This window comes from Felis catus, chromosome E1 (genome assembly GCF_018350175.1).
Source record: "Felis catus isolate Fca126 chromosome E1, F.catus_Fca126_mat1.0, whole genome shotgun sequence".
Classification (NCBI taxonomy): domain Eukaryota; kingdom Metazoa; phylum Chordata; class Mammalia; order Carnivora; family Felidae; genus Felis; species Felis catus.
This window is the reverse complement of record NC_058381.1, coordinates 50,023,570-50,041,024: the sequence shown is the minus strand read 5'-3', so window position 1 is coordinate 50,041,024 and position 17,455 is coordinate 50,023,570. Positions and strand designations below refer to the sequence as shown.

The 17,455-nt window shown below is 50.2% G+C and overlaps 1 protein-coding gene and 1 long non-coding RNA gene across 3 annotated transcripts in view; one reads left to right on the top strand and one right to left on the bottom strand.

Moving 5' to 3' along the window:
- The window catches only part of FAM20A (FAM20A golgi associated secretory pathway pseudokinase), a 52,723-nt gene that overhangs the window by 20,848 nt on the left and 14,420 nt on the right, over positions 1-17,455 (top strand). The gene's annotated exons all lie outside the window — the stretch shown is intronic.
- LOC123382095 lies at positions 95-14,248 on the bottom strand. The gene is made up of 3 exons (XR_006589920.1): positions 13,662-14,248; positions 7,138-7,186; positions 95-728 (listed from the first exon to the last, which is right to left on the bottom strand). It is a non-coding gene; the product is annotated as an uncharacterized LOC123382095 (long non-coding RNA).

The following is a 17,455-nucleotide window of genomic DNA, read 5'->3' as shown; positions in this document are numbered from 1 at the left end:
ACCCACAAACCGCAAGATCCTGACCTGAGCCCAAGTCGGACGTCAAACCCACTAGGCCACCCAGGCGCCCTGATTTCTTCTCCTAAATAAAAAAAAAAAAAAAAAAAAAAAAAAAATGAAACTTTTCTTGGAAGAAAGTCAAATGAAATGAAACTCCTATTGGGTTGGTTGGGAATTGAATCTAAGCCATCACAGGATCTCCTTTCCCCAAACCCCCTCAGTGTTGGGGGGATGGCCTGAAGGTTTTCCGGTGATAGAACGCTTGAGGAGGACCCCCTAATCCACGTCCCATCACCTAGCCTCGTCCAGGTGGGAAACTGTGGGGTCTGGAATGATCTCAAGTGCAAGTATAGAACTAGGGGGGTTTCTGGTACCTGAAATGCACCTTCCTAGGCACGCTATGCAGCCATTTTCCGCCACACCGGGTCACCCCCAGGAAACAGGCCGGACACACGACCCCAAAGCCACCTTTCCTAAGCTCGGGGAATCTGCGTACCTCCCCCATACTCTCTGCTTCGGTAGGCACCTCCTGGTCTCTGTCAAACTCCCCTGTCAAGCGTATCCCCTCACTGAGTTTAGGCTTCCCAGAAATCCAAAAGTCAAAAACGCCAGAGAAGGAAGGAGTGGGGTAGCCTGTCCAAAGTGCGTGCTCGGTCCTAGATCATAAACACCCTCGGAGACAAACGCAAAAGCCCAGCTACCTTCTCAGAACGGGGGTGGGAGAAATTCTGCAAGAACAAAAAAAAAAAAAACAAATTAATATCTCAATAAATCATCCTCCCGCGCACGGGTCACCGCTCATGCTGAGGAGGAAAACAGGCCAAGATCGGCAATCATGCTCTCAGTTTGTTAAACCGATGGAAAAAATAATACCATGCAAATTAGCGCTAGCTCACGGGCCAAGGACTTGAAAGAATTTCAGCTGTGGGTGAGCCACAAGGAAATTTGCCTACTAACCATGAAAATATGTGCTCCCAGCCTAGCCCTCTACTACAACCCCCTGTAGTTAAATATCCCTTCATGCAGATCTTTTTGTCCTTCAAATGTCCGTGCCTGTGTGATAAGCAGTAAGGAAAAGCTCACACGTTTTTTGAAAATAAATATGTTCTGATCAACCTTTGATTATCAGAGGACCCAGGGTGTGGATTGTTAAAGTGCCTCCTTTCTCTTGGTCCACTCTGAGTACTGCCTTTAGACCACATGTCTTTAAAAAAAATAATTATTTTTTCATGTTGATTTATTTTTGCAAGAGAGACAGAGCGGGAGTGGGAGAGGGGCAGAGAGAGAGAGGGAGACACATAATCCGAAACAGGCTCCAGGCTCCCAGCTGTCAGCACAGAGCCCGATGCGGGGCTCGAACTCACGAGCCGTGAGATCATGACCTGAGCCGAAGTCGGACGCTTAACCGACTGAGCCACCCAGGCGCCCCAGACCACATTTCTGTTTTCTGCACTCAGGAAAATGGTACAGACCAGAGAAGACACATGTCCGCACGATGTCAGTATCATCGGCTAACAGTGTGTGTGCGTGTGCGCGGGTGTGTGTGTGCGTGTGTGTGTGTGTGTTTGTGTGTGTGTGTGAAACATAGATTTGTTGCTTTGGGGATTACACAACTGAAGGATGAAAAGAACCAAAATTGGGACATTTGGTAAGTGGATCAATGCCGCATCTCTTACAAGTAACACGTGTGTTAGGATTTTGTCAACATGCTTGTTAGTTTGGTAGAAACGTGATGACTGAATGACTGCTGACTCACACTGGGTTGTTTTTTTTTTTTAAGCAATTAAGCAGCATTTTTAATTTTTGCTGCACAGAGATAGAGAGGAGGGTAGAGAGGAGCCCCAAGGAAGGCTTTGATGGTGTCTATGGAAAATATTAAATTGCACAGAGTCCAGAACCCATCGTAGCGATCGGGTCATCATCAGAGGATTCAGTGCTTTATTTCCTAGTGATTCTGTGGCTCCAGCCCAGGGTTTCTCAACTTCAGCACTGCTGACATTTTGGCCCAGTTTTCTGTTGCGCTCGGCTCTCCTATGTCCCATCGGGTGTTCCGCGGCACCCCTGAGCGCTCCCCCCCACCAACGATAACGCAAAATGTCTCTAAGTATCGCCATCCCCTCGGGGGGTGAAATTGCCTCTAGTTGAGAACCTCTGGTCTTCCCCAGAGGTGACAGCCCTATGGAAATAATGGGTGACAGCGTGGGACCCCTGCTCTATGAATCATCACATCGTGCTTGGGTTGAGGGGTTCCTTGGTCCAGTATTAATATTTAATATTTTCCAAGGGTGTTGTGTGCGATACAGCATCCAGTGGGTGCTGACACGTGCTGTGTAAAGGAAGGGCTCTTGGGGAGGGCTGGCCGCAGGGCTTTTCAGAGCCTTCACTGTCTCCCCACATCTGCGGCTCGCCCAGAGAGGTTATAGTTTGCAGCCCTTTCCACATTTACTAACAAACCCGTGAGGTCTGTTAGTCATTCTGGTGCTTAGCTTACGTCCGGGACTAGAATCGGGGAATTGTAACCCAAGTGGAAGGGATCCACTCGTTCCGACTTGAGTCTGAGGACCCCTTAGACTAGGGATGGTTCGTGCACTCCTCTCCAGAGTGTGCAATCTACTCACACCTCTGGGGATCGGTCTTAACAGATCGGATCTGTTGTGAAGTCAGAGAAGCCAGTTTCCACCTGACGTCACAGTCTCCGCTCCTGGACTGTCCTTCCAGGTCACCAGAGGCATCTAGCCCATTCTGTTAAGCCATCCAAAATCAACAAGCTCTGAGCTTTGGTAAGATCTTTATTTTTTTTTCACACGTTGGGTCATGAGGACCTAGGGTTTCTTCTTGTATCTCAGACTTCTGCGTCAGTTAAGCAAGTCATCTTGTGCCTTAAGTTCCCACCTACACGTAGCTAATGCCTTCGGTGGTACCCACCACCGAGTGTGACGGATGGGTACAGTGATGCTCTCTCTACCTGGTTGAGTTTCCTGGTTGCATCTATGGGCCTTCAAAGCCCCCGCACGAGGAGCCAGAGGGTGGCAAATGGCCCAAGACGGTACGGGCATCCAGAGTGGCGATGAAGAGGTGCCCTCAGAAGGCAGCTGGTGAGATTTGAGCCCCTGCTTGGCAGCTGCTACTCGCCAGCCCCGTCACCTTGAGCCAGTTCCAGACAGGTCCCTAACCCAAGTCAGTCTCCTCATCTATGAAATTGGGCTAACGGTGGACCTGCCTCGGTGGGTAGGTGGGACAAGCAGCAGGCCAGTGCTCGTGAAGTGTCTGGCCCAGAGCAAAAGCTCCGGTGCGTTGACGATTCCCAGTTACCGCCGCGTGCGAGAGCGCCCGGAGAAGCCAAGGGCGCCGGCAACAGGTGTCTCAGCAGCCGGAGGTCAAGGGCGCAGCAGCCCGGATTTGGATCCGGACAAGCATCCCCTTGTTGCCTGCCACCGGGCTCTCGTGTCTTTCTGGGAGCTTCTTTCATTGTCCGGCCAGATCTGTTTAAAGACTTTAGCAGGCAGCCAAGGTTCAGAATTGGGGACAGATGGAGAGGCAGTAACTTCTCTCCAGCCTATTAACATCCACTTCCCCCAGGGCCAGCTCCTGGGCGTGGGAAAGGTGCTTTCTTAGGGGACACCCTTTTGGACTCGTTCTCAGGGATAGCGGTGCTGAGAACCACCCGTGGCTGGTAGTCTCTTTCCATTGGCTCCCTCGGCTGTACCTGCCCCCGGCTGACCGGATTAGTGCCTGCCAAAACAAATTACCACAAACTGGGCGGCCTAAAAAAAAAAAACAGCAATTTATTTCCTTGCTTTTTCTGGAGGCCAAAAGTCCAAAGTCAAGTTGTAGGCAAGACCGCGTTCTCTCCCAAGGCTCCGGGGTGGGGGGAAGTCATTTCTTGCCATTTCCAGCTTCTCGTGACCCCAGGTCCCTGCCCGCGCGGATCTCTGCCCCTCTGGTCACATCGCCTTCTCCTCCACTCTCTGTCTTCTCCCCTGTGTGTCCGTCTGGGAAGGATACTTGTGACCACATTCAGGCGATCCAGGATCGTCGCCCCCTCTCCGGATCCCCAGCTTCATCGCTGCTGCAAGTCCCCTTGGTCATTCTGGGAAACGTTCACAGGTGTCAGCACTCGGATATGGATATCTTTGGGGGAGCCATTACTCAGCCTAGTGCAGGAACCAGCCCGGCGAACGCAGACCAGGGTTCTTCTTACTTCCCCCGCTGTGCGCAGAAATCGGGCAACTGGAAAATTAAGCGGCCCTGGCACAAAATCCTTCCCCACCGGCATGAGGCATACAGGCCCTTATGAAAATGGAGCCCCAGGACTCACAGTAATAACAGCGCACACAAATAACAATCCACTCATTTACTCTTCATGAAAATCGCGTAAGGTGGGTCCATTTAGCATCCCTACTTTTCAGCGGGAGTGAGGCACAGAGAGGTCAGGTAACTGGCTGTGAGCGGCAGAGCCAGGACTCAGGACTCAGGACCTGCCTCCTCCCCCCGCCTCTGGATTGGCAAACGCACCATTAATTTACAGATAACAGCAGCATGACCACCTGTTGGCTACCCCTAAAAATCAAGCTTCAATCCATGAGCTGACTGAAGCAGATACACCTTCGGAGCCGAAAGACAGACGCTGGGGGTGAGTGCATTTCTGTTTTGCGAAGTGAAAGGAGGAAATGAGGTCAGTTAGGGGAAGTCATTCTGGGGTCTGCAGCCCCAGGTCACTTTACTGCATCACGGCTTCTGTGGGCTTCCCTTGGCCTCGAGGGCACAGAGATAAACAGAGGAGGAGGCACATGAGTAGAAACGGAAGAAATGGGAAATACACCCTTTGAACCCGTGGGGCGGAGCGGCGGAGAGACATCAGTCAGCATCCTGTGACCTGCGTAGGACGAGCCATGGGTGTTTGACCATGAGTCAAGCAGTCTGCGGAAGGCTGGTCATTCTACACGATTCTATAAGTGAGCATGTGCCACCAGCAGGAGCTCAATGCTTGGCTCTCAGAAACAAAGTCTATTCGAATGGTGAACAGAAAAGCCTTTTCCAAAAGCCCATGGCCTTCTTGGCCTCAATCGCTCCCGCTCAGTGCTATTTATTGTGCTGACGTTCTCGTACTCAGCTGCGGGCTAGGAGGATGGGGAAGGTCCGTTGGATGGAGCCCCTAAAGACTTCCCTAAGGTAATGTGCTTGAAAGTGACATGCTAGGAACTCAGTAAATATTTCTGGGTTGTGAGTTGCACTCGCCTGGCAGAGGCAGATTCACCATGATGCTGATAACGCGTCAGCCCAGGCTCCCTGACTTCCCCTGCGGGTGCTGGGAGCTGAAGGCTTGGAGGAAAGCTAGCTATGGAGGGAGCCAGGTCCCAATCCAGACGCATTTCCAGGTAAATATGGAATCTCGGAAGAAAGCATTCTGGATCCTCAAGGTACTCTTAATTTGTTGATATCTCTTCCTATTCTTAATAAATAGCCACTCTCGTGCCTAACGTGGTATTCATGATTTTGTGCTCTTTTTCTTAAAAATGGTCCTCCAAATGCCCCACTAAACCTGGATCCTTCTTGGTCATGGGAGACACAGAACAGCCCAAAGGAGCATTTTTCACACTCATCGCCACCACAATCAACAACTCAGAAGAAATGTTCTTTCTAAGACCAATGTCAAGGATAAGGATACTGAAACAGACATATGGATCAAGCGGCGGCACAGATTTAAGTGGAAAGCCAAGTCCCGCAAAGGCTCACTATAATGCATTTAAAATTTTCCTCCAGAGTGCTTTTGGAAATTCATAAGAAGATTCAAAGGAAAACCAACCTTCTGAGTTCCGTTCTAACAGAGATCAAATTCCAGTGCAGTTCCCGCTTTCAAGAGATTCCCCCCACCAAGCTTCGATGCTAGCGTTTCAGAGGCTGATGGCATCTTTGTTGTGGGGAAATTTGTTCGAACATCTTGGGATCATTATTTGTAGAGCATTTCCTGTGTGCCGAACGCTTTGCCAAATACTTAGACGGAAGCAAAAGAAATCCAAGGCAGGTCCTTGTCTTTAAGAAACATAGAGGGGCCTGGGTAGCTCAGTCGGTTGGCTGAGTGTCCGACTTCGGCTCAGGTCACGATCTCGCGGTCTGGTCCATGAGTTTGAGCCCTGCGTCAGGCTCTGTGCTGACGGCTCGGAGCCCAGAGCCTGCTTCAGATTCTGTGCCTCCCTCTCTCTCTGCCTCTCCCCCTCTTGCGCTCTGTCTCTCTCTCAAAAATAAATATTAAAAAACAAATTTTTTTTTTTAAGAAACGTAGAGCTTAGCTGGGAAGAAACCACGTGACTCTGGAGTATTTCACCCTTGCTCTGTCTCTCTTCTGATGCTATGGCTTAGCGACCACAAACCTGAGTTTCCAACCGGGAGCATTTTGCCTGAGTGCCTGACAGCCGCAATGCCACCTCCGTCTCTCCATTCAGGATCCTGGGTGCAGATGGCCAGGGTTCCCCCAACTCCTAAAGATCATCCGTCCTAACCTAGGTGATGGAGCAGGGGCCCTAGCACAGCACCTTCTAGAATTACTCAGGAATGAACAGCTCCAGGAAACGAGCCGGGATTCAGGTAGTTGGAAAATAATTAATGGATTACCACCAGATTCCTCTGCAGGGGGCCTCAGTGTGAGCTTTTAAAACAGAGGGAGTGTCCTTTCTCATAACAGCCTCATAACCCCCGAATTCAGCAAAATATAAATTCTATGGCGCACAGTGAAACAGGTATGCTTGAGAGAGGTTGGCGCCTCCGCATTTTGCTTTTGGAAGAGAATGCGTGTCCAGATGCCAAGGGGAGACTAGTTATTTCAGCAGAAAGGACACAGGTTATTTCCCAAGGTCGGTCTAGGCAGTTCTGACTCCGGAGAGCCAGGAAATTTCAAAGATGACTCCGTTATTAAGAAGGAAGGATGGCAGGTAGGATCTCTGGAGATGTTAATACTAGAGCAAACATATGGTATCCAAAAAGCAGGCACACCAGCTTCTCCCGAGTAAGCTTGCGGTTTCTATTAACTGTCTTTCCAGAAAAACACAGTAGGTGGTTCTTACCGAGCGGTGCGCTCAGTGTGTGTGAGATTAGCAGCACATTCATTCACTCAACAAATGTTTATTAAGCGCCTCTTACCTGCCAAATGCTAAGGATCCAGCGTCAAGAAGTTTTCAGAAAGTTGTCTCTGAGGGCAAGGGGGGAAAGACCAGATTCGTTTTGAATTACAGACCGTCAAATCCCTGAAATGTTTTGCAACCCACGACACCAAAAATAGGCTCGAGCCGTGGCATGTGTCGGTTGAGGGCTTCCGACTTCTTTCCATAGTAAACACGGGTGCCTTCTGCAGGCAGGGGGCTGTGTTGGGTTTTGGAAGGGGGACAGAGATGAACGAGACATTGCCCCTGTCTGCGATGTGCTAGAAAGAGTGAGAAATGGGTCAAAATCACCGTTACTCCGAATATGGCAAGAGCAGTAGAAGACACGGGAGTTGTGTGGAAATTTATGGGTCCGAGAAAGAAAGATCACATCCGGTGGTTGGACCAGGAGAGCTTCAAAGAGGAAGCTCCGTGGGAGTTTAGCCTAGAAGGCTGGGAAGGCATTCTTGAGACAAAGATGTGGAAGGAAGCGTACCACACGAAGGAACAGCATGAGGCGGGAGGAAGGTCTGGGAGCGTTGAGTACAGGAGTCAGGCAGGACAGAAAGGGGGGAAAGTCCAAAACCAGGAGGAGAGGCCATCTTGGGGAATGCTAGAGCAAGGGGTTTGGACTGGATGTCGTGGGCAGCGAGGACCTAGCGGAGGGTGTGTAGGAGGGAGATGCACACTTGGAGCTGAGCTCTCCCGTCAGTCCGGCCGTGAGTCAGTCTGGCTGTGGGGGCAGAGGAGGCAGAGGCGGAGGCTGAGTTAGAAGCATCAGGGAAGAGGACATCCCGGGGTCTAGGTGAGAGGCGTTGAGGGCAGAGCAGGAAGAGAGGGAAATTCGAGAGGTTGTGGAGGTAAAATTACCAGATTGAGAAATGATTTGCAGGGGAAAGGAGTCGGATGCCTGAGCTTTGCCCCTGGTAACCTTGGGGACGGATAGCTTGCTCCTTGGTTTTGGAGAACAAACAGGGGCCTCAACTCCCCCTTCTGATACGGTGCTGGCTTCTGCACCGGAGTGGCCCGCAGAGAGTATCGTCGTGTGCATACCTGCCCGGCTCGGTGCCACAATTCTTCCAAAGGGGCCGGACCCCAGCGCACAGGGATTGTGTGAATGTAACAGAGGCACCTAGGCCTTGTTTGGGGGCAGAGGTGGTGAATTCTGTTTTTCCCATTTCCCCCAGACAAGGAAATTCAGGCACCAGGGAGGTTTTTCAGGCCTGAAGCCGTGTGGTCAGTGACCGGGAGTCTGGCGAGTTCGCCCAAGCTGCTGAGCACCTTCCGGATCCTTCCTGAACCCTGGGAGGCACAGCTGTCTCCCCGCCTTGCCTGACGCACTCCCAGCACCTGGCTAATTAATACCGCACCCCAGCAGCTGTGCCCTCAGGATCCCAGGGGGAACAAGGGAGGTTGGCACCCTCCACGTGCTCTCAGCCAGTCACCTGCCGAGAAGCAAATGGGAATCCAGGCTCCCGTGTAGCCCAGGGTCCCCAGGCCAGACCCGCCCGTGCACTCAAAAGGTGAAAACCAGCTTCTGTCCCTAATGCCTCGAAGCTCCCTTAGCTAGTGCTCAGTGTGCCTACCAAGGGACCGCAGAAGAATTCCGAGGTCCCGTGGATGATGCCTGACCTCGAGGACGTGCCAAAGCACTGCACGTAGAGGCGTCTAATGCAACAAATGACCTAGATGTCACTCCCTTGCTCGAGGGACGTTCCAAGGATTTTGCTCTGGCTGGCAAAGCTGGTTGTTTCTCCTTACCTACTGCAACCGTATTTTTGAAAATTTATTCACCTGATCACCAGTCTTTTTTTTATGCTTTTTTAATGTTTATTTTGGGGGTGGGGGGAGAGACAGCGAAAGCAGGGGAGGGGCAGAGAGAGGGAGACAGAGCATCTGAAGGGGGCTCTGCACTAAAAGCAGAGAGCCCGACGCGGGGATCAAACCCACGGGACCGTGAGATCATGACCTGAGCTGAAGTTGGATGCTTAGCAGCCTGAGCCACCCAGGCGCCCCCGACCTCCAGTCTTTATAAACAGTAAGAATAAGAATTAAAAAGAGCAACCATTCTTTGAAGCCTTCTCTGTGGCTGGATATTACTGCAGTTAATTTCTTATGATACAATGAGGTAGGTGTCAGGATCCCCATTTTGCACAATGGGTGCAAACTGAGGCTCAGAGGGCCTAAATTTATTTATTTATTTTTATTTTATTTTATTTTTTTAATTTTTTTTGTTTATTTATTTTTGACAGACAGAGAGAGACAGAGCATGAGCTGGGGAGGGGCAGAGAGAGAGGGAGACACAGAATCCGAAGCAGGCTCCAGGCTCTGAGCTGTCAGCACAGAGCCCGACGCGGGGCTCGAACTCACAAACCGCGAGATCATGGCCTGAGCTGAAGTCGGACGCTTAACCGACCGAGCCACCCAGGCGCCCCAGGCCTAAATTTATTTTTAAGGCCAGGCCCTGTCCTCGGTCTTTCCATTAGCAAATTGGGGAGAAGAATGTGTATCTCCCGTGGGGGTCATGGGCCCAGAGGAGGTACTGTGAGTACAGCAATGGCACCTAGTCCTATCCTCAAGGTCACTCTGCTGGTAGGAGGCAGAACCAGGTCTTTGTGACACAAAACCCTGTGTCCTTTTCTATTATTGCACTCCTGATTAGCTCCCGCTCTGCTGCACTGTGCTTATTAATGTCCCTTCTGTGACACGCTCCCCTCATTCCAGCAGGGAGAGAGCTTTGCCTTTGCCGTTATTGTCGCCCGAAACAGGCCTTATGTTTTGCTTTTGTGTTTCTTCTTTATTTGCAAGAGTCAAGGGCTTTTGAGATGGCCCTTGAAGGAGTTCCATGGGTGAGGGTTTCTGTCACAATGGACCAAAGCCTTGGAAGTCTCTACAGAAGAGATTTAAGGGGCACCCGGGTGGCTTGGTCGGCTAAGCATCCGACTTCGGCTCAGGTCGTGATCTCGCGGTTCGTGAGTTCGAGCCCCGCATCGGGCTCTGTGCTGACATCTCAGAGCCTGGAGCCTGTGTCTCCCTCTCTCTCTGCCCCTCCCCCCACACTCTCTCCCTCCCTCTTTCTCTCTCTCTCTCAAAAATAAATAAATAAGACATTAGAACACAACCAACCAACCAAACCAATAATTCTGAGTCTGGAAATGAAGCAAGGATGTTGAGTAATAACGAAGATTATTGAGAAAAGCATCTCTCCTGTTGTCTACGTATAAGATGGGGTTGAGGGAGTGGTTGAGTTTACGGTAAAAACAAAAAAAGTCCCTAATAATTGTGGACGTGGGGAATGAATTCCAGAGCCCTGACTGGAACCTGGAGGTTAGATGAGATGGCCGAGCTCCAGCCCTCTGCGGTGTGTGGCCGCATGGCGGGGAGCTGATCCCATTTGCCAAAACCAGAGCGAGTGCGCAACGCCCCAGGAGGGAGGTCTCCCGAAGGGCAGATGGGGGGACCCCGGCCCAGAGCTGCTAGAGGACGGGACTTGTTCCATTCAGATGCCTGCAAAGTCCGAGCATGGAGGCTGCGTCCAGGTACTCAACCAAGACAAGCAGATGTACACACGCGCGCACACACACACTCACACTCACATACACACATATATACACACTCACATACACACATATACACACTCGCACACACATATACTCACATATTCACACACTCACATATACACACTCACACATTCACATATGAACACACACACACTCACACACTCACATATACACACGCACACACATATACTCACATACGCTCATATACACACACATACACTCACATGCACACATATTCACTCACATATTCACACACTCACATATACACACTCATATACACACTCGCACACACATACTCACATTCACACACATACACACTCACATATTCACACACATACACACTCACATATTCACACACACACATACACACTCACATATTCACACACACATACACACATTCACATATTCACACACACATACACACATTCACATATGAACACACATACACTCACACTCACATACACTCATATACACACTCGCACACATATACTCACATACATTCATATACACACGCACACACATATACTGACACTGGCACACACATATACTCACATACGCTCATATACACACTCATACACACTCACATGCACACATATTCACACTCACATATACACACTCGCACACACATATACTCACACTCACATTCACACACATACACACTCACATATTCACACACACATTCACATATGAACACACACATACACTCACACACTCACATACACACTCACATATACACACTCGCACACACATATACTCACATACGCTCATATACACACTCATACACACTCACATGCACACATATTCATACTCACATATTCGCACACTCACACTCATATACACACTCATATACACACTCGCACACACATACACTCACATTCACACATACACACTCACATATTCACACACACACATTCACATATGAACACACATACACTCACATACATACACACTCGCACACACATATACTCACATACACTCATATACACACTCACGCATACACATATACTGACACTTGTACACACACACTCACATACGCTCATATACACACACTCATACACACATGCACACATATTCACACTCACATATACACACTCGCACACACATATACTCACATTCACACACATACACACTCATATTCACACACACACACACACATTCACATATGAACACACATACACTCACACACTCACATACACACATATACACACTCACACACATATACTCACATACGCTCATATACACACTCATACACACTCACATATGCACACACATATTCACACTCACATATGCACACATTCACATATACACACATATACACACTCACATATTCACACATTCACATACACTCACACACACATGCCTTTTTTTTTATGTCTATTTATTTATTTTGACAGAAAGAAACTGAGCAGAGAAAGAGGGAGAGAGAGAATCCCAAGCAGGCTCCACGCTGTCCGACGCAGGGCTCGAACTCACGAACCCTGAGATCCCAGCCTGAGCCAAAAACCAAGGGGGGGGACACTTAACCGACTGAGCCACCCAGGCGCTATATCTTTTCAAAAACATAGTGGGATTTACTGTTGCCATATTGATTGACCTGCTTTTTTTAGAAGACGACTATCAGGGCTCCTGGGTGGCGCAGTCGGTTAAGCGGCCGACTTCAGCCAGGTCACGATCTCACGGTCCGTGAGTTCGAGCCCCGCGTCAGGCTCTGGGCAGATGGCTCAGAGCCTGGAGCCTGTTTCCGATTCTGTGTCTCCCTCTCTGTCTGTCCCTCCCCCGTTCATGCTTTGTCTCTCTCTGTCCCAAAAATAAACGTTGAAAAAAAAAAATTTGGAAGACGACTATCATTTTTTTTTAAGTATAACAAACAGGAAAGAACGCAGGTAACCCCCCCTTCCCCTCACGCCGCCCCACGCTCACCGCTTTCATGCTTGCCACTGACAACCCTGATCAGAGCGCAGGCTGGCGGTGTGCCTTTTGGGGTTAAAAAAAGGGGGCGCCTGGGTGGCTCAGTCGGTTAAGTGCCAGCTGGGCTCAGGTCACGATCTCGCGGTTCGTGGGTTCGAGCCCCTGCGTCGGGCTCCGTGGTGACAGCTCCGAGCCTGGAGCCCGCTTCGGATTCTGTGTCTCCCTCTCTCTGTCTGCCCCTCCCTTGCTCATGCTCTGTCTCTCTCTCTCTCTCTCTCTCTCTCAAAAATAAACGGAAGGAAGGAAGGAAGGAAGGAAGGAAGGAAGGAAGGAAGGAAAAGATATGACCCTTAACAGCCCTAATTTAATCATTCAAAACAAACAAAAAAGCAGTAGGAAGGATACCCTTTCTTTCCCGCCCCACCTTCTCCCCAGGCTATGGCACTGGCTCTGGCGAGGGCAGGATGACAAGCCAGAGAGCCAACTGTCCCCACCTAGCAGTAAACGTGGATGCTTTAAAGAGGAATTTGTCCTCGTCCAGAAGTTGCACTCAATTTGCCACATGTGTTTTTCCTTCTCTGGACTCTGCCTCCCCGCCTGCTGCTGCGGCTGGAACCCATCAGCTTGGAGCGCCCCGCCCCTCCCAAACCCTGTGCCCGGAGCGCCCCGCCCCCCCAAACCCTGTGCCCGGAGCGCCCCGCCCCCCCAAACCCTGTGCCCGGAGCGCCCCGCCACCCCTAACCCTGTGCCCGGAGCGCCCCGCCACCCCCAACCCTGTGGCCGGAGCGCCCCGCCACCCCCAACCCTGTGCCCGGAGCGCCCCACCCCACACCCTGTGCCCAGAACCCCTCGGCCAGGCTCTTCCTCCTAACTTGCTCTGGGCGCTGCTCCGATTCGGGGTGACTAGCTTAGCTCCGGCCTGTGCAATCTTTCCACCAGACTCCCAAGAGAGGCCAGCAGGCCACTGAGATTGAGCCGCAGAGTCTGGCCTGACTAGTCGCTAAAATAAAAATAAATGTTAATAACGTAAGGAAAAGTTGGCGGGAGGCCTACAGACCTGGTCAACAATGCGTCCTCTCCCCTGATGGTCATAAATCAGAAGACACGGGTCATGTTGAAGAACGATCACAGTGGCTCACATCTCCCCGCACCCCGGGCTGGATGGCTGCCACCGGCTTGCTGTCTCCGGCAAGAGGTCTCAGCCGTCTTTGTCTCTTCTGCTCTTGCAGACCAAAGTCTTAAAATAACAGAGTTCCCTCGCCTTGTCTGCTCTGTGCTCGGACTTCCCCACAGCTACGGGGCCGGGGGGACAGGGTGTCTTAGGGGCCGGGGGGACAGGGTGTCTTAAAACCACCCTGCACTGACTCAGGTCACATCTGCATCTGCTTTAAGGGCAAAGGGCACTGAACACGGGTGGGGTGCTATTTTGTTATTTTGTTGTTGCTGCTGTTGTTGTTGTTCTAGCTTTAGTGGGGTGTAATCGACAAAGCCTCTATGTGTGTAAGGTGCAGAGCTTCATATTTCGATACCTTGTTAAATAATTCACCACTATGCAGCCAATGAACTTATCCATCACCTTACATAGTTACCTTGTGTGTGTGCGCGTGTGTGCGCGGTCGTAGCAGCGAGAACACTTAAAATCGACATTCTTAGCCTATGTCAAGCGTGCACTAGAGTATCCTTAACTGTGGTGACACTGCCGGGTATTAAATCTGCAGAACTTAACGCATCCTGTAACTGAAACTTTGTAGCCTTTGACTAAGCTCTCCCCAGTGCTCCTTCCTCTCAGCCCCTGCAACCACCTTCCCACCCTCTCTGCTGCAATGAATGAGTTGGACTGTGTTCAATTCCATATATGAGTGAGCTCGTGCAGTGTCTGCCTGCCTGTGTCTGGCTTCTTTCACTTCGCACAGTGTCCTCCGGGCCTCATCCAGAAGTCCGTCCACGGGCAGGATCTTCTTTGTTAAGGCTGAATAATATTCCATGGTGCAGATACACCACACGCCCTTTACCTAGTTATCCACTGACAGACATAGAAGTTGCTTCCGTGTCTCTTGCGAATAAAACCACAGTGAACACGGGAGTGCAGGTGTCTCTTCAAGTACGGGCTTCGTTCCCTTTTTACATATACCCAGCCTACACAGGATGTTTTAAATTTTTTTGTAATTTTTTTAACTGTTTATTTATCTTGAAGGAGACAGAGCATGAGCAGGGGAGGGGCAGAGAGAAAGGGCGACAGAGAATCTGAAGCAGGCTCCAGGCTCTGAGCTGTCAGCATAGAGCCCGACGAGGGGCTCGAACCCACGAGCGGCGAGATCATGACCTGAGCTGAAGTCGGACGTTCAGCCGACTGAGCCACCCAGGCACCCTGGGGATGTTTTAAATCTTAAGTCAACATGTTTTAAAAAGGAGATTATACACTGTGATCAGAATCTGGATTTTTAGGGGCACTTGGGTGGCTCAATCGGCTAAATGTCCGACTCTTGATTTCCACCTCAGGTCATGATCCCAGAGTCATGACGGGGAGCCCCGCATCAGGCTTGGCGCCACAGTGCAGTGCCTGCTTAAGATAGTCTTGGGGCGCCTGGGTGGCTCAGTCGGTTAAGCGGCCGACTTCGGCTCAGGTCATGATCTCGCGGTCCGTGAGTTCAAGCCCCGCATCGGCCTCTGGGCTGACAGCTCAGAGCCTGGAGGCTGTTTCGGATTCTGTGTCTCCCTCTCTCTGACCCTCCCCTGTTCATGCTCTGTCTCGCTCTGTCTCAAAAATAAACGTTAAAAAAAAAAAAAAAAAAAGATTCTCTCTCTCTCTCTCCCCCACTCGCTTGTGCACACTCTCTCTAAAAAAAAAAAAAAAGAAAGAAAGAAAAAGAAAATGAAAAAAAATATCTGGATTCTTAGCTTCTCTTGAAAACTCAGAATAAAAGATTTCTCAGGAAAATGTAAGTTTCCTGACAACAAACGCTTTGTTTTGTACACAGCCCTAGTTCCAGTATGTAGATCAGCGTCTAGCAGTCAATAAATGTTTGATGAATGAACAAATAAATGAACAATGACAAGACATGACTCCTGTTAGCTGAAACTTAATGGCAGCTGTCCCCTTTAGATGGGGAGTGTGCTCTCCCTTGCATGTCAAGTAAGTGTGCTCTACGGATGAGTTAAGGGTGGAGAAATGAAGCTCATACTTTTATGGGCTGAATGCTTGTGAGTCCCCTGCACCCACCCACCCCCACCACCAAATTCATATGTCAAAGCCCTAACTTCCACGGTCATGGTATTTGGAGGTGGGGGTCTTTGGAAAACAATGAGGTTTAGATGAGGTCAGGAGGGTCGAGGCCCATGACGGGATTAGTATCCTTACAAGAAGAGAACAAGAGGTTCCCCTCTCTCCACGTGAAGACACAGCGAGAGGGTGGCCATCGGCAAGTCAAGAAGTAAAAACCCTCATCCAGAGCTCAATCTGGGGGCGCCTGGGTGGCTCGGCCAGTTACGTGGCTGACTCCTGATTTCTGCTCAGGTCACAACCTCAAGGTTCATGAGTTCGAGCCCCACGATGGGCTCTGCCCTGACAGTGTGGAGCCTGCTTGGGATTCCCTCTCTTCCTCTCTCTCTGCCCCTCCCCTGCTCCTACATGTTCTCTCTCTCTCTCTCTCTCTCTCTCTCTCTCTCTCTCTCTCAAAATAAATAAATAAATATTTTCTTAAAAAAAGAACTAAATCTGCCCATACCTTACTCTTGGACTTGCCAGCCTATAGAACTGCAAGAAACCTATGTCCGTTGGCTAAGCCACCTGGTCTGCAGAATTGTGTTACGGTGGCCAGCGGGGGCCAGTATACACACACTGCTGCCAGGTTATCTTAGCCCCCCGGAGAGGCTGATAAAGGAGAAAATGGAAACGCATAGCTCTGCCTGACGGATGTGAGCCTGAGTTCTGTAGATGGGTAGAAATGTGTCCAGAAAGGAAGTTCCGTCCATGTAGCGTTACCTCGCCGTCCGCACCCCTTCTCTCTCCTGACCTCCTGGCTGGGGTTGAGGAAAGCCTTCTGGCATGGACCTTCCTGGCGACTAGCCGCAAAGATTGTAAATGGGCAAGTACTGTGGACCGATTTGTGTCCCCGACCCCCAAGATTCCTACATAGAGCGGGCCCTAATTCAATAGGACTGGTGTCCTTATGAGAGCAGGAGACGCCAGGGATGCTCGCACACAGAGAGAAGACAACGTGAGGAAGCAACGAAGGCGGCCATCCGCGAGGCCGAGAGAAGGCGAGAGGGGGCGCAGGCGAAATCAGAACGTGGCCACATTCTGATCTTGGACTTCGGCCTCCAGAAGCGTGCGAAAATAAATGCCTGCTGTTGACTCTCCCGGGCAGCGGTATTTTATTTGGGCATCTGAGCTAAGACGGTGGGGTCAGGGTTCGTTAGCAGTGTGGACACAGTGCCTAAAATACACAAAAGCTTTTCAAACGCGGCAGGACCTGAACAAAGAAAATGTGTTGGCTCAAAAAGAACTCCAAAATCAAAATGAATTCCTATGTAATTAAATGTTTTTACAAAACAGCGAGTCGATGTTGACCCGGCTACATTACTGGATGCTTTATCCTTAACAGAATTCACAATGACAGAATTCAGAAATCAAAAATCATAGCAAAAAAAAAATGTTTTAAAAACCCACACCAACCCATCACAGACCTCAGAGGTGTGGCATCAGCTTGAGAAATATGCACATAGAGGAGCACCATTTCCCTGCCCCCCAAATCCCACGCTCCCCTGCAGTCAGCGTCTCCTCGCCAGGTGACATCATGCTAATTTGCTCTGCCTTCCAGCTGGAAGCCTCCACCTTTTTATTCAACCATC